Source organism: Phaenicophaeus curvirostris, chromosome 1, assembly GCF_032191515.1.
Source record: "Phaenicophaeus curvirostris isolate KB17595 chromosome 1, BPBGC_Pcur_1.0, whole genome shotgun sequence".
In the NCBI taxonomy this organism is placed as follows: domain Eukaryota; kingdom Metazoa; phylum Chordata; class Aves; order Cuculiformes; family Cuculidae; genus Phaenicophaeus; species Phaenicophaeus curvirostris.
Genome location: NC_091392.1, coordinates 199,842,820 through 199,866,189, shown reverse-complemented (window position 1 = coordinate 199,866,189; position 23,370 = coordinate 199,842,820). Strand labels below are relative to the sequence as shown.

Below are 23,370 nucleotides of genomic sequence, written 5' to 3'. Positions count from 1 at the left end.
TTCTGCAAAAAGTCCTCCTGCCTTTGACAGTGGCAGCAAACACAAGGACAGGAGCAGTGGATGGCGCTCCAACGACCTCATCTGCACGGGCAGAGAGATTTGCTACCTTCTGCAAGGACTCTGACACTAAGCTAAGTCTTGCAAAGAGGCTGACAGAGCCCTAGGCTGGGGTTTGCCTGGTGAGCCAGAGCGGCACCTCCCTTTAATTCTTCACATCATCATGCCTTTTACAGCGACCGCCCCACAGACGGGGTGGGATCAATGCATGGCATGCTCCAGAGGCCTTTGCCACAAGGCTAGAAAATTCCTCTACCTTCTACAAGGACATTGCCACTAAGATAAGTCTGGAGGAGTCAGACAGAGCCCTAGGGAGGGGTAGTGCACAGAGAGCCCTTGTGTGTGCTGCTTTGTTGTTGATATCCTTGTGGTTTTTCAGCTGCAGGCCCAGACAGGGAGAGGAGCAGACCAAAGCCTACTCCTGTCATTGCAAAGGCAGACAGAGAATTCCCTGCTTGCTGCCCTCTCACCTAAGCTAAGTCTCACCTGGTCTGGCAGAGCGCTAAGCTGTGCTTGCGCATGGGGATCCACCATGGTTTCTGTGTTGTTGACATGATCCTGCCCTTTACAGTCAAAGGAGCAGAAAGAGACTGGATCAGTCCACGGTGTGCCCCTGTCCTCCAGCACGCCGCTAGAGAAATGCGCTGCGTCCTAAGAGGACTCTAAATAAAAGATAAGTCTTGAAGCCTATGCATGGGTTCTAAACTTGTGTTTCAAAGGGGGATCGAGGGTTGATGCTGTGTGTGTTTGCTAATCTTAACCTGATTTTGCAGTCACGCTCCCAGACTGGGACAGGACCGACCACGGCCCCCTCCCGTACTCAGCCAAAGAGACAGAGGTTTTTGCTACTCTCTCAAGGACAAAACGGTACCAAGTTACCTCTTGAGGAGAATGGCAGACCCCTGAGCAAGGATTCCACCTGGTGAGCCATTTTTGCTGCTTCCTTTCTTTGTAGGTATTCTCCTGCCATTTCCAGCTGTAGGCCCACACTAGGAGTGCACCAGAGCAATAGGCACCCTTGCTCTCAGCCAGAGGCCTAGACAGTTTCTCCACTCCACAAGGACGCTGACGATAAGTTAAGGCTTGGAAAGAATGGCAGATCCCCCGGTAGGGACTCCACATTGCGATTGGCGGTGGCTTCTGCATTTGGCTGTTGCTATTGTCATGTCTGTTAGGGTCCCTGGCCCAGAGAGGAACAGGACCAGTCCCTGGCATGCTCCTGTCCTCGGCCACACACCTGGAGAAATCCTCTACCTTCTACAAGGCCTCGAACACTAAAGATAAGTCTTGAAGAGTCTGGCAAAGCCCTTGGCAGGGATTGTGCGGGGAGAGGGACTTGGGCTCCTTCTTTCCTTTCTGCAAAAAGTCCTCCTGCCTTTGACAGTGGCAGCAAACACAAGGACAGGAGCAGTGGATGGCGCTCCAACGACCTCATCTGCACGGGCAGAGAGATTTGCTACCTTCTGCAAGGACTCTGACACTAAGCTAAGTCTTGCAAAGAGGCTGACAGAGCCCTAGGCTGGGGTTTGCCTGGTGAGCCAGAGCGGCACCTCCCTTTAATTCTTCACATCATCATGCCTTTTACAGCGACCGCCCCACAGACGGGGTGGGATCAATGCATGGCATGCTCCAGAGGCCTTTGCCACAAGGCCAGAAAATTCCTCTACCTTCTACAAGGACATTGCCACTAAGATAAGTCTGGAGGAGTCAGACAGAGCCCTAGGGAGGGGTAGTGCACAGAGAGCCCTTGTGTGTGCTGCTTTGTTGTTGATATCCTTGTGGTTTTTCAGCTGCAGGCCCAGACAGGGAGAGGAGCAGACCAAAGCCTACTCCTGTCATTGCAAAGGCAGACAGAGAATTCCCTGCTTGCTGCCCTCTCACCTAAGCTAAGTCTCACCTGGTCTGGCAGAGCGCTAAGCTGTGCTTGCGCATGGGGATCCACCATGGTTTCTGTGTTGCTGACATGATCCTGCCCTTTACAGTCAAAGGAGCAGAAAGAGACTGGATCAGTCCACGGTGTGCCCCTGTCCTCCAGCACGCCGCTAGAGAAATGCGCTGCGTCCTAAGAGGACTCTAAATAAAAGATAAGTCTTGAAGCCTATGCATGGGTTCTAAACTTGTGTTTCAAAGGGGGATCGAGGGTTGATGCTGTGTGTGTTTGCTAATCTTAACCTGATTTTGCAGTCACGCTCCCAGACTGGGACAGGACCGACCACGGCCCCCTCCCGTACTCAGCCAAAGAGACAGAGGTTTTTGCTACTCTCTCAAGGACAAAACGGTACCAAGTTACCTCTTGAGGAGAATGGCAGACCCCTGAGCAAGGATTCCACCTGGTGAGCCATTTTTGCTGCTTCCTTTCTTTGTAGGTATTCTCCTGCCATTTCCAGCTGTAGGCCCACACTAGGAGTGCACCAGAGCAATAGGCACCCTTGCTCTCAGCCAGAGGCCTAGACAGTTTCTCCACTCCACAAGGACGCTGACGATAAGTTAAGGCTTGGAAAGAATGGTAGATCCCCCGGTAGGGACTCCACATTGCGATTGGCGGTGGCTTCTGCATTTGGCTGTTGCTATTGTCATGTCTGTTAGGGTCCCTGGCCCAGAGAGGAACAGGACCAGTCCCTGGCATGCTCCTGTCCTCGGCCACACACCTGGAGAAATCCTCTACCTTCTACAAGGCCTCGAACACTAAAGATAAGTCTTGAAGAGTCTGGCGTAGCCCTTGGCAGGGATTGTGCGGGGAGAGGGACTTGGGCTCCTTCTTTCCTTTCTGCAAAAAGTCCTCCTGCCTTTGACAGTGGCAGCAAACACAAGGACAGGAGCAGTGGATGGCGCTCCAACGACCTCATCTGCACGGGCAGAGAGATTTGCTACCTTCTGCAAGGACTCTGACACTAAGCTAAGTCTTGCAAAGAGGCTGACAGCGCCCTAGGCTGGGGTTTGCCTGGTGAGCCAGAGCGGCACCTCCCTTTAATTCTTCACATCATCATGCCTTTTACAGCGACCGCCCCACAGACTGGGTGGGATCAATGCATGGCATGCTCCAGAGGCCTTTGCCACAAGGCTAGAATATTCCTCTACCTTCTACAAGGACATTGCCACTAAGATAAGTCTGGAGGAGTCAGACAGAGCCCTAGGGAGGGGTAGTGCACAGAGAGCCCTTGTGTGTGCTGCTTTGTTGTTGATATCCTTGTGCTTTTTCAGCTGCAGGCCCAGACAGGGAGAGGAGCAGACCAAAGCCTACTCCTGTCATTGCAAAGGCAGACAGAGAATTCCCTGCTTGCTGCCCTCTCACCTAAGCTAAGTCTCACCTGGTCTGGCAGAGCGCTAAGCTGTGCTTGCGCATGGGGATCCACCATGGTTTCTGTGTTGTTGACATGATCCTGCCCTTTACAGTCAAAGGAGCAGAAAGAGACTGGATCAGTCCACGGTGTGCCCCTGTCCTCCAGCACGCCGCTAGAGAAATGCGCTGCGTCCTAAGAGGACTCTAAATAAAAGATAAGTCTTGAAGCCTATGCATGGGTTCTAAACTTGTGTTTCAAAGGGGGATCGAGGGTTGATGCTGCGTGTGTTTGCTAATCTTAAGCTGATTTTGCAGTCACGCTCCCAGACTGGGACAGGACCGACCACGGCCCCCTCCCGTACTCGGCCAAAGAGACAGAGGTTTTTGCTACTCTCTCAAGGACAAAACGGTACCAAGTTACCTCTTGAGGAGAATGGCAGACCCCTGAGCAAGGATTCCACCTGGTGAGCCATTTTTGCTGCTTCCTTTCTTTGTAGGTATTCTCCTGCCATTTCCAGCTGTAGGCCCACACTAGGAGTGCACCAGAGCAATAGGCACCCTTGCTCTCAGCCAGAGGCCTAGACAGTTTCTCCACTCCACAAGGACGCTGACGATAAGTTAAGGCTTGGAAAGAATGGCAGATCCCCCGGTAGGGACTCCACATTGCGATTGGCGGTGGCTTCTGCATTTGGCTGTTGCTATTGTCATGTCTGTTAGGGTCCCTGGCCCAGAGAGGAACAGGACCAGTCCCTGGCATGCTCCTGTCCTCGGCCACACACCTGGAGAAATCCTCTACCTTCTACAAGGCCTCGAACACTAAAGATAAGTCTTGAAGAGTCTGGCAGAGCCCTTGGCAGGGATTGTGCGGGGAGAGGGACTTGGGCTCCTTCTTTCCTTTCTGCAAAAAGTCCTCCTGCCTTTCACAGTGGCAGCAAACACAAGGACAGGAGCAGTGGATGGCGCTCCAACGACCTCATCTGCACGGGCAGAGAGATTTGCTACCTTCTGCAAGGACTCTGACACTAAGCTAAGTCTTGCAAAGAGGCTGACAGAGCCCTAGGCTGTGGTTTGCCTGGTGAGCCAGAGCGGCACCTCCCTTTAATTATTCACATCATCATGCCTTTTACAGCGACCGCCCCACAGACGGGGTGGGATCAATGCATGGCATGCTCCAGAGGCCTTTGCCACAAGGCTAGAAAATTCCTCTACCTTCTACAAGGACATTGCCACTAAGATAAGTCTGGAGGAGTCAGACAGAGCCCTAGGGAGGGGTAGTGCACAGAGAGCCCTTGTGTGTGCTGCTTTGTTGTTGATATCCTTGTGGTTTTTCAGCTGCAGGCCCAGACAGGGAGAGGAGCAGACCAAAGCCTACTCCTGTCATTGCAAAGGCAGACAGAGAATTCCCTGCTTGCTGCCCTCTCACCTAAGCTAAGTCTCACCTGGTCTGGCAGAGCGCTAAGCTGTGCTTGCGCATGGGGATCCACCATGGTTTCTGTGTTGTTGACATGATCCTGCCCTTTACAGTCAAAGGAGCAGAAAGAGACTGGATCAGTCCACGGTGTGCCCCTGTCCTCCAGCACGCCGCTAGAGAAATGCGCTGCGTCCTAAGAGGACTCTAAATAAAAGATAAGTCTTGAAGCCTATGCATGGGTTCTAAACTTGTGTTTCAAAGGGGGATCGAGGGTTGATGCTGTGTGTGTTTGCTAATCTTAACCTGATTTTGCAGTCACGCTCCCAGACTGGGACAGGACCGACCACGGCCCCCTCCCGTACTCAGCCAAAGAGACAGAGGTTTTTGCTACTCTCTCAAGGACAAAACGGTACCAAGTTACCTCTTGAGGAGAATGGCAGACCCCTGAGCAAGGATTCCACCTGGTGAGCCATTTTTGCTGCTTCCTTTCTTTGTAGGTATTCTCCTGCCATTTCCAGCTGTAGGCCCACACTAGGAGTGCACCAGAGCAATAGGCACCCTTGCTCTCAGCCAGAGGCCTAGACAGTTTCTCCACTCCACAAGGACGCTGACGATAAGTTAAGGCTTGGAAAGAATGGCAGATCCCCCGGTAGGGACTCCACATTGCGATTGGCGGTGGCTTCTGCATTTGGCTGTTGCTATTGTCATGTCTGTTAGGGTCCCTGGCCCAGAGAGGAACAGGACCAGTCCCTGGCATGCTCCTGTCCTCGGCCACACACCTGGAGAAATCCTCTACCTTCTACAAGGCCTCGAACACTAAAGATAAGTCTTGAAGAGTCTGGCGTAGCCCTTGGCAGGGATTGTGCGGGGAGAGGGACTTGGGCTCCTTCTTTCCTTTCTGCAAAAAGTCCTCCTGCCTTTGACAGTGGCAGCAAACACAAGGACAGGAGCAGTGGATGGCGCTCCAACGACCTCATCTGCACGGGCAGAGAGATTTGCTACCTTCTGCAAGGACTCTGACACTAAGCTAAGTCTTTCAAAGAGGCTGACAGAGCCCTAGGCTGGGGTTTGCCTGGTGAGCCAGAGCGGCACCTCTCTTTAATTCCTCACATCATCATGCCTTTTACAGTGACCGCCCCACAGACGGGGTGGGATCAATGCATGGCATGCTCCAGAGGCCTTTGCCACAAGGCTAGAAAATTCCTCTACCTTCTACAAGGACATTGCCACTAAGATAAGTCTGGAGGAGTCAGACAGAGCCCTAGGGAAGGGTAGTGCACAGAGAGCCCTTGTGTGTGCTGCTTTGTTGTTGATATCCTTGTGGTTTTTCAGCTGCAGGCCCAGACAGGGAGAGGAGCAGACCAAAGCCTACTCCTGTCATTGCAAAGGCAGACAGAGAATTCCCTGCTTGCTGCCCTCTCACCTAAGCTAAGTCTCACCTGGTCTGGCAGAGCGCTAAGCTGTGCTTGCGCATGGGGATCCACCATGGTTTCTGTGTTGTTGACATGATCCTGCCCTTTACAGTCAAAGGAGCAGAAAGAGACTGGATCAGTCCACGGTGTGCCCCTGTCCTCCAGCACGCCGCTAGAGAAATGCGCTGCGTCCTAAGAGGACTCTAAATAAAAGATAAGTCTTGAAGCCTATGCATGGGTTCTAAATTGTGTTTCAAAGGGGGATCGAGGGTTGATGCTGTGTGTGTTTGCTAATCTTAACCTGATTTTGCAGTCACGCTCCCAGACAGGGACAGGACCGACCACGGCCCCCTCCCGTACTCAGCCAAAGAGACAGAGGTTTTTGCTACTCTCTCAAGGACAAAACGGTACCAAGTTACCTCTTGAGGAGAATGGCAGACCCCTGAGCAAGGATTCCACCTGGTGAGCCATTTTTGCTGCTTCCTTTCTTTGTAGGTATTCTCCTGCCATTTCCAGCTGTAGGCCCACACTAGGAGTGCACCAGAGCAATAGGCACCCTTGCTCTCAGCCAGAGGCCTAGACAGTTTCTCCACTCCACAAGGACGCTGACGATAAGTTAAGGCTTGGAAAGAATGGCAGATCCCCCGGTAGGGACTCCACATTGCGATTGGCGGTGGCTTCTGCATTTGGCTGTTGCTATTGTCATGTCTGTTAGGGTCCCTGGCCCAGAGAGGAACAGGACCAGTCCCTGGCATGCTCCTGTCCTCGGCCACACACCTGCAGAAATCCTCTACCTTCTACAAGGCCTCGAACACTAAAGATAAGTCTTGAAGAGTCTGGCAGAGCCCTTGGCAGGGATTGTGCGGGGAGAGGGACTTGGGCTCCTTCTTTCCTTTCTGCAAAAAGTCCTCCTGCCTTTCACAGTGGCAGCAAACACAAGGACAGGAGCAGTGGATGGCGCTCCAACGACCTCATCTGCATGGGCAGAGAGATTTGCTACCTTCTGCAAGGACTCTGACACTAAGCTAAGTCTTGCAAAGAGGCTGACAGCGCCCTAGGCTGGGGTTTGCCTGGTGAGCCAGAGCGGCACCTCCCTTTAATTCTTCACATCATCATGCCTTTTACAGTGACCGCCCCACAGACGGGGTGGGATCAATGCATGGCATGCTCCAGAGGCCTTTGCCACAAGGCTAGAAAATTCCTCTACCTTCTACAAGGACATTGCCACTAAGATAAGTCTGGAGGAGTCAGACAGAGCCCTAGGGAAGGGTAGTGCACAGAGAGCCCTTGTGTGTGCTGCTTTGTTGTTGATATCCTTGTGGTTTTTCAGCTGCAGGCCCAGACAGGGAGAGGAGCAGACCAAAGCCTACTCCTGTCATTGCAAAGGCAGACAGAGAATTCCCTGCTTGCTGCCCTCTCACCTAAGCTAAGTCTCACCTGGTCTGGCAGAGCGCTAAGCTGTGCTTGCGCATGGGGATCCACCATGGTTTCTGTGTTGTTGACATGATCCTGCCCTTTACAGTCAAAGGAGCAGAAAGAGACTGGATCAGTCCACGGTGTGCCCCTGTCCTCCAGCACGCCGCTAGAGAAATGCGCTGCGTCCTAAGAGGACTCTAAATAAAAGATAAGTCTTGAAGCCTATGCATGGGTTCTAAATTGTGTTTCAAAGGGGGATCGAGGGTTGATGCTTCGTGTGTTTGCTAATCTTAACCTGATTTTGCAGTCACGCTCCCAGACTGGGACAGGACCGACCACGGCCCCCTCCCGTACTCAGCCAAAGAGACAGAGGTTTTTGCTACTCTCTCAAGGACAAAACGGTACCAAGTTACCTCTTGAGGAGAATGGCAGACCCCTGAGCAAGGATTCCACCTGGTGAGCCATTTTTGCTGCTTCCTTTCTTTGTAGGTATTCTCCTGCCATTTCCAGCTGTAGGCCCACACTAGGAGTGCACCAGAGCAATAGGCACCCTTGCTCTCAGCCAGAGGCCTAGACAGTTTCTCCACTCCACAAGGACGCTGACGATAAGTTAAGGCTTGGAAAGAATGGCAGATCCCCCGGTAGGGACTCCACATTGCGATTGGCGGTGGCTTCTGCATTTGGCTGTTGCTATTGTCATGTCTGTTAGGGTCCCTGGCCCAGAGAGGAACAGGACCAGTCCCTGGCATGCTCCTGTCCTCGGCCACACACCTGCAGAAATCCTCTACCTTCTACAAGGCCTCGAACACTAAAGATAAGTCTTGAAGAGTCTGGCAGAGCCCTTGGCAGGGATTGTGCGGGGAGAGGGACTTGGGCTCCTTCTTTCCTTTCTGCAAAAAGTCCTCCTGCCTTTGACAGTGGCAGCAAACACAAGGACAGGAGCAGTGGATGGCGCTCCAACGACCTCATCTGCACGGGCAGAGAGATTTGCTACCTTCTGCAAGGACTCTGACACTAAGCTAAGTCTTGCAAAGAGGCTGACAGCGCCCTAGGCTGGGGTTTGCCTGGTGAGCCAGAGCGGCACCTCCCTTTAATTCTTCACATCATCATGCCTTTTACAGTGACCGCCCCACAGACGGGGTGGGATCAATGCATGGCATGCTCCAGAGGCCTTTGCCACAAGGCTAGAAAATTCCTCTACCTTCTACAAGGACATTGCCACTAAGATAAGTCTGGAGGAGTCAGACAGAGCCCTAGGGAAGGGTAGTGCACAGAGAGCCCTTGTGTGTGCTGCTTTGTTGTTGATATCCTTGTGGTTTTTCAGCTGCAGGCCCAGACAGGGAGAGGAGCAGACCAAAGCCTACTCCTGTCATTGCAAAGGCAGACAGAGAATTCCCTGCTTGCTGCCCTCTCACCTAAGCTAAGTCTCACCTGGTCTGGCAGAGCGCTAAGCTGTGCTTGCGCATGGGGATCCACCATGGTTTCTGTGTTGTTGACATGATCCTGCCCTTTACAGTCAAAGGAGCAGAAAGAGACTGGATCAGTCCACGGTGTGCCCCTGTCCTCCAGCACGCCGCTAGAGAAATGCGCTGCGTCCTAAGAGGACTCTAAATAAAAGATAAGTCTTGAAGCCTATGCATGGGTTCTAAATTGTGTTTCAAAGGGGGATCGAGGGTTGATGCTGTGTGTGTTTGCTAATCTTAACCTGATTTTGCAGTCACGCTCCCAGACTGGGACAGGACCGACCACGGCCCCCTCCCGTACTCAGCCAAAGAGACAGAGGTTTTTGCTACTCTCTCAAGGACAAAACGGTACCAAGTTACCTCTTGAGGAGAATGGCAGACCCCTGAGCAAGGATTCCACCTGGTGAGCCATTTTTGCTGCTTCCTTTCTTTGTAGGTATTCTCCTGCCATTTCCAGCTGTAGGCCCACACTAGGAGTGCACCAGAGCAATAGGCACCCTTGCTCTCAGCCAGAGGCCTAGACAGTTTCTCCACTCCACAAGGACGCTGACGATAAGTTAAGGCTTGGAAAGAATGGCAGATCCCCCGGTAGGGACTCCACATTGCGATTGGCGGTGGCTTCTGCATTTGGCTGTTGCTATTGTCATGTCTGTTAGGGTCCCTGGCCCAGAGAGGAACAGGACCAGTCCCTGGCATGCTCCTGTCCTCGGCCACACACCTGGAGAAATCCTCTACCTTCTACAAGGCCTCGAACACTAAAGATAAGTCTTGAAGAGTCTGGCAGAGCCCTTGGCAGGGATTGTGCGGGGAGAGGGACTTGGGCTCCTTCTTTCCTTTCTGCAAAAAGTCCTCCTGCCTTTCACAGTGGCAGCAAACACAAGGACAGGAGCAGTGGATGGCGCTCCAACGACCTCATCTGCACGGGCAGAGAGATTTGCTACCTTCTGCAAGGACTCTGACACTAAGCTAAGTCTTGCAAAGAGGCTGACAGAGCCCTAGGCTGGGGTTTGCCTGGTGAGCCAGAGCGGCACCTCCCTTTAATTCTTCACATCATCATGCCTTTTACAGCGACCGCCCCACAGACGGGGTGGGATCAATGCATGGCATGCTCCAGAGGCCTTTGCCACAAGGCTAGAAAATTCCTCTACCTTCTACAAGGACATTGTCACTAAGATAAGTCTGGAGGAGTCAGACAGAGCCCTAGGGAGGGGTAGTGCACAGAGAGCCCTTGTGTGTGCTGCTTTGTTGTTGATATCCTTGTGGTTTTTCAGCTGCAGGCCCAGACAGGGAGAGGAGCAGACCAAAGCCTACTCCTGTCATTGCAAAGGCAGACAGAGAATTCCCTGCTTGCTGCCCTCTCACCTAAGCTAAGTCTCACCTGGTCTGGCAGAGCGCTAAGCTGTGCTTGCGCATGGGGATCCACCATGGTTTCTGTGTTGTTGACATGATCCTGCCCTTTACAGTCAAAGGAGCAGAAAGAGACTGGATCAGTCCACGGTGTGCCCCTGTCCTCCAGCACGCCGCTAGAGAAATGCGCTGCGTCCTAAGAGGACTCTAAATAAAAGATAAGTCTTGAAGCCTATGCATGGGTTCTAAACTTGTGTTTCAAAGGGGGATCGAGGGTTGATGCTGTGTGTGTTTGCTAATCTTAACCTGATTTTGCAGTCACGCTCCCAGGCTGGGACAGGACCGACCACGGCCCCCTCCCGTACTCAGCCAAAGAGACAGAGGTTTTTGCTACTCTCTCAAGGACAAAACGGTACCAAGTTACCTCTTGAGGAGAATGGCAGACCCCTGAGCAAGGATTCCACCTGGTGAGCCATTTTTGCTGCTTCCTTTCTTTGTAGGTATTCTCCTGCCATTTCCAGCTGTAGGCCCACACTAGGAGTGCACCAGAGCAATAGGCACCCTTGCTCTCAGCCAGAGGCCTAGACAGTTTCTCCACTCCACAAGGACGCTGACGATAAGTTAAGGCTTGGAAAGAATGGCAGATCCCCCGGTAGGGACTCCACATTGCGATTGGCGGTGGCTTCTGCATTTGGCTGTTGCTATTGTCATGTCTGTTAGGGTCCCTGGCCCAGAGAGGAACAGGACCAGTCCCTGGCATGCTCCTGTCCTCGGCCACACACCTGGAGAAATCCTCTACCTTCTACAAGGCCTCTAAACCTAAAGATAAGTCTTGAAGAGTCTGGCAGAGCCCTTGGCAGGGATTGTGCGGGGAGAGGGACTTGGGCTCCTTCTTTCCTTTCTGCAAAAAGTCCTCCTGCCTTTGACAGTGGCAGCAAACACAAGGACAGGAGCAGTGGATGGCGCTCCAACGACCTCATCTGCACGGGCAGAGAGATTTGCTACCTTCTGCAAGGACTCTGACACTAAGCTAAGTCTTGCAAAGAGGCTGACAGAGCCCTAGGCTGGGGTTTGCCTGGTGAGCCAGAGCGGCACCTCCCTTTAATTATTCACATCATCATGCCTTTTACAGCGACCGCCCCACAGACGGGGTGGGATCAATGCATGGCATGCTCCAGAGGCCTTTGCCACAAGGCTAGAAAATTCCTCTACCTTCTACAAGGACATTGCCACTAAGATAAGTCTGGAGGAGTCAGACAGAGCCCTAGGGAGGGGTAGTGCACAGAGAGCCCTTGTGTGTGCTGCTTTGTTGTTGATATCCTTGTGGTTTTTCAGCTGCAGGCCCAGACAGGGAGAGGAGCAGACCAAAGCCTACTCCTGTCATTGCAAAGGCAGACAGAGAATTCCCTGCTTGCTGCCCTCTCACCTAAGCTAAGTCTCACCTGGTCTGGCAGAGCGCTAAGCTGTGCTTGCGCATGGGGATCCACCATGGTTTCTGTGTTGTTGACATGATCCTGCCCTTTACAGTCAAAGGAGCAGAAAGAGACTGGATCAGTCCACGGTGTGCCCCTGTCCTCCAGCACGCCGCTAGAGAAATGCGCTGCGTCCTAAGAGGACTCTAAATAAAAGATAAGTCTTGAAGCCTATGCATGGGTTCTAAACTTGTGTTTCAAAGGGGGATCGAGGGTTGATGCTGCGTGTGTTTGCTAATCTTAACCTGATTTTGCAGTCACGCTCCCAGACTGGGACAGGACCGACCACGGCCCCCTCCCGTACTCAGCCAAAGAGACAGAGGTTTTTGCTACTCTCTCAAGGACAAAACGGTACCAAGTTACCTCTTGAGGAGAATGGCAGACCCCTGAGCAAGGATTCCACCTGGTGAGCCATTTTTGCTGCTTCCTTTCTTTGTAGGTATTCTCCTGCCATTTCCAGCTGTAGGCCCACACTAGGAGTGCACCAGAGCAATAGGCACCCTTGCTCTCAGCCAGAGGCCTAGACAGTTTCTCCACTCCACAAGGACGCTGACGATAAGTTAAGGCTTGGAAAGAATGGCAGATCCCCCGGTAGGGACTCCACATTGCGATTGGCGGTGGCTTCTGCATTTGGCTGTTGCTATTGTCATGTCTGTTAGGGTCCCTGGCCCAGAGAGGAACAGGACCAGTCCCTGGCATGCTCCTGTCCTCGGCCACACACCTGGAGAAATCCTCTACCTTCTACAAGGCCTCTAAACCTAAAGATAAGTCTTGAAGAGTCTGGCAGAGCCCTTGGCAGGGATTGTGCGGGGAGAGGGACTTGGGCTCCTTCTTTCCTTTCTGCAAAAAGTCCTCCTGCCTTTGACAGTGGCAGCAAACACAAGGACAGGAGCAGTGGATGGCGCTCCAACGACCTCATCTGCACGGGCAGAGAGATTTGCTACCTTCTGCAAGGACTCTGACACTAAGCTAAGTCTTGCAAAGAGGCTGACAGAGCCCTAGGCTGGGGTTTGCCTGGTGAGCCAGAGCGGCACCTCCCTTTAATTATTCACATCATCATGCCTTTTACAGCGACCGCCCCACAGACGGGGTGGGATCAATGCATGGCATGCTCCAGAGGCCTTTGCCACAAGGCTAGAAAATTCCTCTACCTTCTACAAGGACATTGCCACTAAGATAAGTCTGGAGGAGTCAGACAGAGCCCTAGGGAGGGGTAGTGCACAGAGAGCCCTTGTGTGTGCTGCTTTGTTGTTGATATCCTTGTGGTTTTTCAGCTGCAGGCCCAGACAGGGAGAGGAGCAGACCAAAGCCTACTCCTGTCATTGCAAAGGCAGACAGAGAATTCCCTGCTTGCTGCCCTCTCACCTAAGCTAAGTCTCACCTGGTCTGGCAGAGCGCTAAGCTGTGCTTGCGCATGGGGATCCACCATGGTTTCTGTGTTGTTGACATGATCCTGCCCTTTACAGTCAAAGGAGCAGAAAGAGACTGGATCAGTCCACGGTGTGCCCCTGTCCTCCAGCACGCCGCTAGAGAAATGCGCTGCGTCCTAAGAGGACTCTAAATAAAAGATAAGTCTTGAAGCCTATGCATGGGTTCTAAACTTGTGTTTCAAAGGGGGATCGAGGGTTGATGCTGCGTGTGTTTGCTAATCTTAACCTGATTTTGCAGTCACGCTCCCAGACTGGGACAGGACCGACCACGGCCCCCTCCCGTACTCAGCCAAAGAGACAGAGGTTTTTGCTACTCTCTCAAGGACAAAACGGTACCAAGTTACCTCTTGAGGAGAATGGCAGACCCCTGAGCAAGGATTCCACCTGGTGAGCCATTTTTGCTGCTTCCTTTCTTTGTAGGTATTCTCCTGCCATTTCCAGCTGTAGGCCCACACTAGGAGTGCACCAGAGCAATAGGCACCCTTGCTCTCAGCCAGAGGCCTAGACAGTTTCTCCACTCCACAAGGACGCTGACGATAAGTTAAGGCTTGGAAAGAATGGCAGATCCCCCGGTAGGGACTCCACATTGCGATTGGCGGTGGCTTCTGCATTTGGCTGTTGCTATTGTCATGTCTGTTAGGGTCCCTGGCCCAGAGAGGAACAGGACCAGTCCCTGGCATGCTCCTGTCCTCGGCCACACACCTGGAGAAATCCTCTACCTTCTACAAGGCCTCGAACACTAAAGATAAGTCTTGAAGAGTCTGGCGTAGCCCTTGGCAGGGATTGTGCGGGGAGAGGGACTTGGGCTCCTTCTTTCCTTTCTGCAAAAAGTCCTCCTGCCTTTCACAGTGGCAGCAAACACAAGGACAGGAGCAGTGGATGGCGCTCCAACGACCTCATCTGCACGGGCAGAGAGATTTGCTACCTTCTGCAAGGACTCTGACACTAAGCTAAGTCTTGCAAAGAGGCTGACAGAGCCCTAGGCTGGGGTTTGCCTGGTGAGCCAGAGCGGCACCTCCCTTTAATTCTTCACATCATCATGCCTTTTACAGCGACCGCCCCACAGACGGGGTGGGATCAATGCATGGCATGCTCCAGAGGCCTTTGCCACAAGGCTAGAAAATTCCTCTACCTTCTACAAGGACATTGCCACTAAGATAAGTCTGGAGGAGTCAGACAGAGCCCTAGGGAGGGGTAGTGCACAGAGAGCCCTTGTGTGTGCTGCTTTGTTGTTGATATCCTTGTGGTTTTTCAGCTGCAGGCCCAGACAGGGAGAGGAGCAGACCAAAGCCTACTCCTGTCATTGCAAAGGCAGACAGAGAATTCCCTGCTTGCTGCCCTCTCTCCTAAGCTAAGTCTCACCTGGTCTGGCAGAGCGCTAAGCTGTGCTTGCGCATGGGGATCCACCATGGTTTCTGTGTTGTTGACATGATCCTGCCCTTTACAGTCAAAGGAGCAGAAAGAGACTGGATCAGTCCACGGTGTGCGCCTGTCCTCCAGCACGCCGCTAGAGAAATGCGCTGCGTCCTAAGAGGACTCTAAATAAAAGATAAGTCTTGAAGCCTATGCATGGGTTCTAAACTTGTGTTTCAAAGGGGGATCGAGGGTTGATGCTGTGTGTGTTTGCTAATCTTAACCTGATTTTGCAGTCACGCTCCCAGGCTGGGACAGGACCGACCACGGCCCCCTCCCGTACTCAGCCAAAGAGACAGAGGTTTTTGCTACTCTCTCAAGGACAAAACGGTACCAAGTTACATCTTGAGGAGAATGGCAGACCCCTGAGCAAGGATTCCACCTGGTGAGCCAGTTTGCTGCTTCCTTTCTTTGTAGGTATTCTCCTGCCATTTCCAGCTGTAGGCCCACACTAGGAGTGCACCACAGCAATAGGCACCCTTGCTCTCAGCCAGAGGCCTAGACAGTTTCTCCACTCCACAAGGACGCTGACGATAAGTTAAGGCTTGGAAAGAATGGCAGATCCCCCGGTAGGGACTCCACATTGCGATTGGCGGTGGCTTCTGCATTTGGCTGTTGCTATTGTCATGTCTGTTAGGGTCCCTGGCCCAGAGAGGAACAGGACCAGTCCCTGGCATGCTCCTGTCCTCGGCCACACACCTGGAGAAATCCTCTACCTTCTACAAGGCCTCGAACACTAAAGATAAGTCTTGAAGGGTATGGCAGAGCCCTTGGCAGGGATTGTGCGGGGAGAGGGACTTGGGCTCCTTCTTTCCTTTCTGCAAAAAGTCCTCCTGCCTTTCACAGTGGCAGCAAACACAAGGACAGGAGCAGTGGATGGCGCTCCAACGACCTCATCTGCACGGGCAGAGAGATTTGCTACCTTCTGCAAGGACTCTGACACTAAGCTAAGTCTTGCAAAGAGGCTGACAGAGCCCTAGGCTGGGGTTTGCCTGGTGAGCCAGAGCGGCACCTCCCTTTAATTCTTCACATCATCATGCCTTTTACAGCGACCGCCCCACAGACGGGGTGGGATCAATGCATGGCATGCTCCAGAGGCCTTTGCCACAAGGCTAGAAAATTCCTCTACCTTCTACAAGGACATTGCCACTAAGATAAGTCTGGAGGAGTCAGACAGAGCCCTAGGGAGGGGTAGTGCACAGAGAGCCCTTGTGTGTGCTGCTTTGTTGTTGATATCCTTGTGGTTTTTCAGCTGCAGGCCCAGACAGGGAGAGGAGCAGACCAAAGCCTACTCCTGTCATTGCAAAGGCAGACAGAGAATTCCCTGCTTGCTGCCCTCTCACCTATCTAAGTCCTCCTGCCTTTGACAGTGCTATCAAACACAAGGATAGGAGGAGTGGATTGTGCTCCTTTGTCCTCCTTTACACTGGCGAAGTGCCTGATGTTTGTCTTTCTCCCTCAATGACAACACTATACTGAGTTACATCCTTATGAGAATGGCTTTTTCCTGAGATGAGATTTCACCTGGTAAGCCATTTTTTCTTTTTTTTTTTTCTTTTTTGGTATTATATCAGATAGATCTAGAACCTGCTAGCTGTTATTTTTCTTTCTTTAGAGTGCGTACCTTTTTTCAAATTACTGATGTTCTACTCTTTTATAAATTACTGACATCATATTACTCTTAACACTGACACCCTTAGTAAGTTTACAGACGATACTAAGCTGGGTGGCAGTGTTGATCTGCTGGAGGGTAGGGAGGCTCTGCAAAGGGATCTGAACAGGCTTGACCGCTGGGCTGAGTCCAATGGCATGAGGTTTAACAAGGCCAAATGCCGGGTCCTGCACTTGGGGCACAACAACCCTGTGCAGTGCTACAGACTAGGAGAAGTCTGTCTAGAAAGCTGCCTGGAGGAGAGGGACCTGGGGGTGTTGGTTGACAGCTGACTGAACATGAGCCAGCAGTGTGCCCAGGTGGCCAAGAAGGCCAATGGCATCTTGGCTTGTATCAGAAGCGGTGTGACCAGCTGGTCCAGGGAGGTTATTCTCCCTCTGTACTCGGCACTGGTGAGACCTCTCCTCGAATACTGTGTTCAGTTCTGGGCCCCTCATCACAAGAAGAATGTTGAGGCTCTGGAGAGAGTCCAGAGAAGAGCAACAAAGCTGGTGAGGGGGCTGGAGATCAGGCCTTATGAGGAGCGGCTGAGAGAGCTGGGGTTGTTTAGCCTGGAGAAGAGGAGGCTGAGGGGAGACCTCATTGCTCTCTACAACTACCTGAAAGGAGGTTGTGGAGAGGAGGGTGCTGGCCTCTTCTCCCAAGTGACAGGGGACAGGACAAGAGGGAATGGCCTCAAGCTCCGCCAGGGGAGGTTTAGGCTGGACATTAGGAAAAAATTCTTCACAGAAAGGGTTATTGGGCACTGGCAGAGGCTGCCCGGGGAGGTGGTTGAGTCACCTTCCCTGGAGGTGTTTAAGGGACGGGTGGACGAGGTGCTAAGGGGCATGGTTTAGTGTTTGATAGGAATGGTTGGACTCGATGATCCGGTGGGTCTCTTCCAACCTGGTTATTCTAAGATTCTATGAAGAGTCCTTTGTTAAGTAAATGATTTCTCCGGTAGTATGACTAAGAATAGGAGGAAGTGATTGGCTGCTTTTGTCCTTGCCTGCGCCATTGGCTTAAAAGGCAGAATAATATCAACAAAATTAATAGCCCTGCCAGAGTATTCAAGACTTATCTTAGCGTGAGAGTCCTTATAAAATTTTGAGAATCACTCTGGCCATGTGGCTGAGGACAGCAAAATGCCGTTGTCTGATCTGAGCATTTCTGTGAAAATTGCCATATCTGGTAGTTTAATATCAACAACTAAAGGGAGGAACCAAACTGGCTCCATAGGCAACTTCTGCTCAGGGCTCTTCCAGAAGAATCTTCAAGAACTCTCTTAGTATCAATGTAGTTGAGAAGGCAACAAATGTCTCTGTTTATGTTGCCCAACATAGGGGTACGTCGTGTCTGGTCCTTCACTGTCTGGTCCTCAAACTTCAAAAGGCTGAATATTATAAAAAAAAGGGAGCAGCAATCTGTGTTCCTCATGCAGAACATCTGCCTAGGGGTCTGCCAGAAGCTTCAAGACTTCACTTAATGTCAATGTCATTAGGATTTTATATTTAAATTGTTATTGCCCAGAAAGACAGGCATATAGAAATAATTCCATATCTTACAAAAATCCATTTCTTCAAATTCTTGAGTTTCCATGTGAGAAGTACTTGAATTTTCTATGAATTCCAAGGTTCTCCTTGCAGCGCATTTGCACTTACAAAATACCAGACTATATGACTTTTTAGTAACAAGTATTTTAAATCCTCACAGGAACAGAAACTGGAATCTGTGTATCCTGCACATTAGACAGCAGCCAAAATGTGTTTTCTCTCTCTTACGTATGAAGACACTTTCATTCTCTCCCTCAATTGTGAATGAAAAAAATCTTGCTGAGCAATAGAAACTCCATGAGAATAAACTGCAAGTGAGAATGAAGTTTCCTGTACTTTCAATTTTGTAGTAAGTGAAATAGTGTCATTCTTCAACACTCAGCTTTCTTGAAGCCATATGTGATATAATTCCAGGTCAGTGATGAAAAAGAATGAATTCCTGGAAACCTGGGAACACAGAGTTGGGTAGGAAGGAAATATGATGCTGTTGAAAGACCTGAATTTAAGCTGAATTATCAGAATTATTTTTAACATCTGATAATTCTGTGTGCTGTATTTTTAAAGAATGAAAGAAATTACATTCTTTCAAATGTTTTCTTAAATAATGTTTTAAAAATATAGCTGTCTGCAAAAGAGGGAGGTGCAGCAAATTCTGCACTTCACTAGTCATTTGCCTCAAATATTGTTAGTGTAATTTGACCACTGTCTGCATTGCTACAGTATCATCCAAGTTATATTAGTGGCATAAATAGCCTTCTTGGTGCCATCTTCTCCCTCTGAGTTACTGGCAGGAGAAAACTCATCTCTTTTCACTCTGGTACTTGTCACCAAGCAGAAGAGGTATCTGAGAAGATATACTCAGGGAGCATGTGAATATGGGGGAAGGAGATATTCATTCAAGACTCTTCCATTTCATCTGCCCACGTGTCTTTATGAGCTGCAGGTGATAATGAGGATGGCTTTGCTAATCTCTCTTAAGGTGGACTAGAGACACCTTCAGGCAAACCATGAGTTTCCAGCAGTTATTCTGAAACACTGGCAAAATTTGTCCAGACAATAGTGGGAAAGAGTGACAACAATTCTTCATTGAAACAGAACAGAATTTAAAACCCACAAGTTTTTACAGGACCATAAAAATAATGGGTTTTTATCTTTACTTTTTTTGCCCATTTTTCAAAGGTCTGTTGAACCCATGTCAAGATGGAAGAATCTTCTAAAGAAAAGCTGCAAGATATTGTAAAATGATAGGCCTTCCAAGGCAGTTTAAAAGGAGTAGTCGTTCTAGAATCAAATCATAGAATCATAGAATGGTTTGGGTAGGAAAGGACCTTAAAGGTCATCTAGTTCCAAACCCCTGACATAGGCAGACACCTTCCACTAGATCAGGTTACTCAAAACCTTATCCAACCTGGCTTTGAATAACTACAGATATGGGGCATCCACATCCACAGCATTCTATTCCAGTGCCTCACCATCCTCACAGTATAAAAATTTCTTCCGAATATCTAATCTAAATCTCCTCTCTCAGCTTAAAACCTTTACCCTCCGTCCTATTACTGCACTCCCTGACAAAGAGTCCCTTCCCATCTTTCCTGTAGGCCACTTTAAGTACTGGAAGGTCTCTCCAGAGCCTTCTCTTCTCCAGGCTGAATGACGCCAATTCTCTCAGCCTGTCCTCATATGGGAGGCACTCCAGCTCTCTGATTAACTTTGTGGCCCTCCTCTGGACTCGTTCCAAGAGATCCATGCCTTTCCTGTGCTAAGCTAAAACTAAATGCAGCCCTCCAAGTGAGGTCTCAGAGAAGTGAAGAACCACCTCCCTCGACCTGCTGTCCACATTCTTGTGATGCAGCCCAGGATATGGTTAGCTTTCTGGGCTACAAGTACACATTGCCAGCTCATGCTGAGCTTCTCTTCCACCAGGACGCTAACAGATCTTCCATCCTAAAATACACATTGGGCAATGTATACTGATCCTACCTAGCAAAGTACTTACGTGATATATCATGGACCAAATCATAATACAATGATCTGTCAGTCCTAAGTATTAACATGTTCAGGATATGCTTGCAAGAATTGCGGAAAAGGCTATATGTTGCTGAAATATGCCTATCATCATAATTTATTAAAATAAAAACATTCCAATTCAAATTGGTCCTACAAAGTGAAAGACAGTTTTTGGTAAAGGTGGATCAGAATTACAATTACTTTCTTTCCTGGTTTGTTTTCAGTTTGCACTATTTATATGCACTTTGGTTATGACTCTACAGGATTTTCTGGTTAATCTTTGTTACCATGGAAAGAAACTATTTAACCTTTCACTATATTCAGAAAATATTTTAGTTGTATAAATAATCACCCTGCTTTCAAAGAAAACATATTCCTTTCTCTAACTAAAAGCTAGAAACTTTTTTATTTTCCAGCTTAAACATTGGAAAAATGTTTTAACTTCAGTGCTAATATTGATTTTACAAGTAGGTTCTATTATAAAAGTTTTCACTTAATATCTCTTAATATCTAAGAAATAAAGAATATTTGTCCATTTTAATATCCCTATAAACTGTCAAAATCTAAAATTTCCTTTAATATAATGAAATAGAAAAAAACTTATTAATTTAATCACAGCAAAATATGCTCTGATGATTAAATCTGTGTGTAACAAAGGTGCCTGCAATTTACAATAATTATTTTGTGTATATAGAAGCAGACACACATACATATATATGTATGTATATTTATGCACACATGTATTTATAAAATAAATCTAATCTCAAAACTATATATCAGTTAACTTGAAAGTCAAAAGATATGGAAGAGAATTTCCTTTTGACAGGTAAGTTCAGGCATATCCAGATGCCCTGAGGTACGTACATTGATTCTAGTATGCTGTATGCTAGAACAGTGTACAGTACCTGCATGATTCAGTTTACACTGCAAAGGAGATAAATTTTTTTCTCATATTTTCAGGTTTAATTTTTTTGAATCAGGTATATTTATTTGCTTATTAGGCAAGATAGGACAATATTTTTTCTGTTGTTTCAAAGCTCTCTCTCTACTGTGTGGCCTGAACACAACTTATCTGTTCATACTTAGTTTATACTATCTAAACTTCATGCCACAGTAACAAATATTGCCCAATATTTCTAACAATGAAAAACATTTAGTAGTTTGTGTCTTTAGTTCAGACTGGTAAATGCTGAATCTAGCAGATTGTGCGGAATAAGGAATTCTCATTCAACAAAAATTATATTCAGATCTTGAGGTTCATTGAGTCAACACTTTTGATTGCAAATTGGACAGAGTTTGATTACCTTCCAAAAGACATCAAATCAAAGATGACAGGATGAAAGGAGCCTTCATTCAAGGTTAAGTTCAATTATCTTTACTACAGCATTTTTTGAACAGTAAAAAAGTATAAGAGTTTGCAGTTTTATGATTCTTCAAGAGTATTTAACGAATAATTCACACTTCCCACGCACATTCTTAGTCATGAATTTACACTTCATTACATAGCTTGAAGAGAAGGACTATATTGCCTTAATTGCACGCTTACACAAAGAAATACCATAGATTAAATACAGCAATGAACTACAGCACAGTTCTTTTAATCTGAGATATCAGGCAACACATGCAGAACTGACAGCGTAAGTTCAATTGCACAAACTTAGTATAAGAGGACCTTTATTATAAGTCATGTCAGGCCTCTGAGCGTGTCTGGGAAAACAACTAAGAAGTTGCTTAAGAACCTGTATACTCAGGCAACTAATAAAAATGTATATGGCATACTTGGGTGTGCGCTGAATACTAGATATTTGAATTATACAAGTTTTCAATCGTAATAGCAATATATTTCCCCCCCCTTATTAGCGTTCTCTCACTTGTAGCAGCAGTTACTCATGAACACACATGAACACAGGGTGCTTTAGCATTTCCTCCTTTAAGAGTACCTTATTTCTTTAAGAGGAAATTAACTCTATTATTTTCAACATATCAACTGTGGGAAGAAAATTAAAATCTATTTCCTTCAAGAGCTCTGAAAATTGAAAAAAACTTTGAGACCAAATCAAAATCAAGAATTTCACTAATTTAAGTAAGTGGAATGCCAGATGACTGAGATAAAGAACTTATTTCTGGTTGCTAAATATCACAGGTATTATCTTAAACAAAGTTATTAACAGAACTGAGAGAGATTTAGAAAACAAGTTGCATTCAGCTGCTATAGCAGCTGGATTCTTGCCCTCTTGGATGATGCAGAATATCCTAGCTGGTCTCCTGCCACAGTCCTCAATCCTGCCACACCAGGAGTATTCTGGTCTTTTCTAAGTTGTGTTTCATACCTGCGCTTGTGCCATGCAGGTGCTTCAGACAAGTGTTTCAGATAATCAAGGACTTTAAAAATATTACTCAGGTACCTCAGATTTACCTGTTTCTGCAATTTTCTACACAGATGGTTGTACAAAGACCTGTAAGTGGTGGAGTAACTCTCCCAGTACTGTTTATGCAGTCTTTGGAGAAAGAGTTGGAGTCCCTCTCTTCTAAGTCAAGTGCTCTGTTCATTGGGGCTTATGGGTTATGGCCCTTCATAAATTTTGTCTCTAGCCACAGGAAAAGCTCAGCTGCAGAGCTGGAGTGTAGCCTTTATGTTTTGAGAAGACTGCTGACCTATACCAGGTATGACCTCAACATACCTCCTGGAAAAAACTAGGATTCAGGTGGTGCAATGCTTACTCTGAGGATTCCCATTATTTTCCTAGAAGGAGATAGCCATGAAATATTCTCAGCCCTCCCAAAAGGAGGATTTAAGTGTAACCATCAAACTTCACATCAAATTTCAACACACTAAGCTGCCTTTTTGCCAGCTTTCTTTTTTCCAAAGAAAACATGATGGAAAAATCAGGGTCAGTAAGAGAGAAGATGTTGTATAGTTCCAGCTTGTACTATATTACTCATAAAGTCTGTATTATTTTGCCTTCCAGCTACCAATTTCTTCTCCTTCAGTCTCTAGACGTTCATGCTGTCAAAGACCAGAATAATACACTCTCGTTCTAATCCTGAACTTTGATTTTCACCTGCATGTGTCAGGTTGCCTAGGAGGAGTTACCAGGTCTGATGCACAGGCAATAACTGAGTTTATTTTAGTCACCACTTACAATGAATATTGCAGAGGAAGGACAAGTGTAGAAACCTACCCCAGTTCCAGAAATGCTACCAAACAAAACCTTGCATGATTCAAATTAGTTTTGTTCTAGATCAGCTTCAATTCAGGGAATATATTTATGTTTGTATATAAGCCATTTCTATTCACAAAACCACATTCATACACCATTAGCTTTCAATACATGCAAAGTGCTTTCCGGGGGTGGTTGTGGGGAATGACATCGCAGTTGTTATACTGCATGAATGTTATTGAACTGTGAGATATTAACTATGATTCTTTCCTCTGTAACTTCTTTAAACTATTATGT

General features: G+C 48.4%; 1 protein-coding gene across 3 annotated transcripts in view; it reads right to left on the bottom strand.

The window, feature by feature from the left end:
- The window catches only part of CNTN5 (contactin 5), a 666,657-nt gene that overhangs the window by 259,608 nt on the left and 383,679 nt on the right, over positions 1-23,370 (bottom strand). The window lies entirely within an intron of this gene.